Here is a 2,500-nt window from a genome sequence, read left to right as displayed (position 1 = left end):
GAGGCAACCCCCCAGCCGCGCCGGCTGCGGACCGACGCCGCCTCGCTACCCCGGCCCCCCACCTCTCCCACGCGAGAGGGAGGGGCGGGCGAACGAGGACGGGGCGGCCGGCCAGAGCCGGCGATTGATCGTCACGCGACGCTCAGACAGGCGTAGCCCCGGGAGGAACCCGGGGCCGCAAGTGCGTTCGAAGTGTCGATGATCAATGTGTCCTGCAATTCACATTAATTCTCGCAGCTAGCTGCGTTCTTCATCGACGCACGAGCCGAGTGATCCACCGCTAAGAGTTGTCTCTTTTTCGGCACCGCCCCGCGCGCGCGGGACGGACACACCGGGAGCACGCTCCACGACGAGCGGCCGCCCCCTTTTTTTTTGTCCTCTGACGACGGGCCCCGACCGACGCGCCCCGCCGCTCGCTGGCCCGACCGCCCCTCCGCCCGCGCGGAAGGGGGCGCGCACGGCGATGCGGCGCGACGACGGAAGGAAGCCTCTCGCCTCGCCTGACCGTACGAGCAACACAACGCAGGAGAGGAGGGAAAGGGGAGGGCAACGGAGAAAACGCCGAAGGGCGAGGGCTGGGGCGGGGAGCGCGCGCTCCCACCACACGCACCCCGCGCGCTTCGGAGGCGGACCAGGCGCGCGGGCTCGGCCCGGCCAACGCACGGAGGAACAGCGGCGCGCCCCGACCGCGCCCGACCTGCACACGCCCGCCTCGCGCCCGGGACTCGGCGGGCTGCTGCTGCTGCCGCCGACGGCCCGCACACGCGCGGCACGCGCCTCTCAGGCACCGCACTACGGCAGCCCGCTTTTTCCCTCCGGCTCAACCCCGCCGGCAGCTCGGCAGGCCCCAACAACGCACGCCCGGAGGCGACAAAACCGCCCGAGCCCGAGACGGCGACGCACCGGCTCGGGGCCCGCCGGACGGCGCTCGCAGCCGCGAAGCCGCGACCGCCCTCCCGGAACCGCCGACACCGCCGACTTCTCGCCCCGACCCCGTCCCACGCAGGCGCGCGCCACGCCGAAGGCGACGAGCCCCGGACGGGGGGGTTGGGGGGCGGCGTCCTCTCTCCCCCGTCTCCACGCGGAGAACGAGGCCCGGACGCCCCTTACCCCCCCCGCCGACGGGAGGGCACGCCACCTCCGCCGGGCGCGGCCGAGGAGGGCGGCGTGGAAGCGGCGGGCAGGGTCCAGGCCGGGACGGTCGAGGCCGGCGGCGGGCGCCTTCCGGCCGACCGATTTGGACACGGGGCCGAGCGGTGAACGGCACCGCCGCTGGGCGGGGGCTTGCCGACCTTCGGCGACGGCAGAAGCCCGAGCGCTCGCCGGGGTGGAGAGAGGGCGCGCAGAGGAGCGCAGCGCGGCCACGGAGGCACGGCGACACGGCGGCCGCCGACGCAGCGCAGACGCGCCACCCCCCCCCGCCGAGCGGAGGAGATGGCGCTCCCACGCCGGGGACGCCCCTTAGACGCGAGACGGGCACAGCAAGGACGGCTTGCGGCCTAACACACGCCGCCGCAGTCTCTCCGCGCGAGACCGGACCGCGGAGGGGGGGGCGGCAGCGGGACACCTCCCCGGCACGGCTGCCCGCTGGGGGAAGGCGGGGAACGAGCAGTATGGGTCGGTCGAGGCAGCGCCCGGGGGGTGGGGAGGGGAGGAAGGGGTTGGGGAGAAGCCTTTCCGGGAGCGGACTCGCCCACGGCCTTCCACCATACGCCACCGCCACCGCACCACCACCACACCACCAGCGGAGGCGCCACCGCCGGCTCAAAACTACACCTTCCCCCGGGGTCGCATCGAGCCGCCCGCGTCTTTAAACCACCGCCCGGCCGCGCAGCCTTCGGCCCCCGGGGCTCGCCGAGGGAGGGCTGCGCAGAAACGCGGACGCTAGGTACCTGGCCCTGGGGTGAGGGAAACGACCTGCAGGGCCCCGCGGCGGTGCCTCCCCCGCTGCCACCATCGGGGGAGCGTCCGCCCGCGGGGGCGCGCCCGACGTCCGCCGCCAACACCGCGTCCTTCCTGACCCGGGGGGCCGGGGTTTCCCTCAGTGACCCGGCGCTGCGCCCGAGAGGAGACACGTGGCTCGGGCCGCCCGCTCGCGCGGGGACGCGGCCCGGCGAGGGGGGAGACACGCCTTGCCTGGCCCACCCACGGCGCGGCTCACCCCTCCACCCGCTCGCGGCTCCCCCCCCCTCCCTCCCTCCCGTAGGCACCGAGGTGCGGGGGAGAGAAGGAAGAGGTGGGGGGGTGGGGCGGGTATGGGGGAAAGCCGCCACCACCGCGCTCCGCGCACCGTATCCCGGAACGCCCGGAGGACGGCTCTTCTCTTTCGCGGCCGGCCCGTCGGCAGGAAGGCTCGGGGAAGACGCCTCCCCCGATCCCGAAGGAAAAGGCCGCCACTCGCTCGGCCTGTCCACGCGCGGCTCACCACCTGCCGGCCACGCCTGTCGTCCTTCACCGCTCGCCGCTTCCTCCCGCCACCCGCGCGCGGCCTCAGCGGCCG

General features: G+C 75.2%; 1 non-coding gene across 1 annotated transcript; it reads right to left on the bottom strand.

Annotated features, from left to right (window-relative positions):
- Positions 1–136: 136 nt before the first annotated feature.
- LOC121097211 lies at positions 137–289 on the bottom strand. Its single transcript, XR_005830857.1, has one exon. It is a non-coding gene; the product is annotated as a 5.8S ribosomal RNA (ribosomal RNA).
- Between the last annotated feature and the right edge of the window lie 2,211 nt (positions 290–2,500).

Source organism: Falco naumanni, chromosome 13 (genome assembly GCF_017639655.2).
Source record: "Falco naumanni isolate bFalNau1 chromosome 13, bFalNau1.pat, whole genome shotgun sequence".
NCBI classification, from domain to species: Eukaryota; Metazoa; Chordata; class Aves; order Falconiformes; family Falconidae; genus Falco; species Falco naumanni.
The sequence above is the reverse complement of the archived record's forward strand: the minus strand, read 5'-3'. Positions and strand labels throughout refer to the sequence as shown.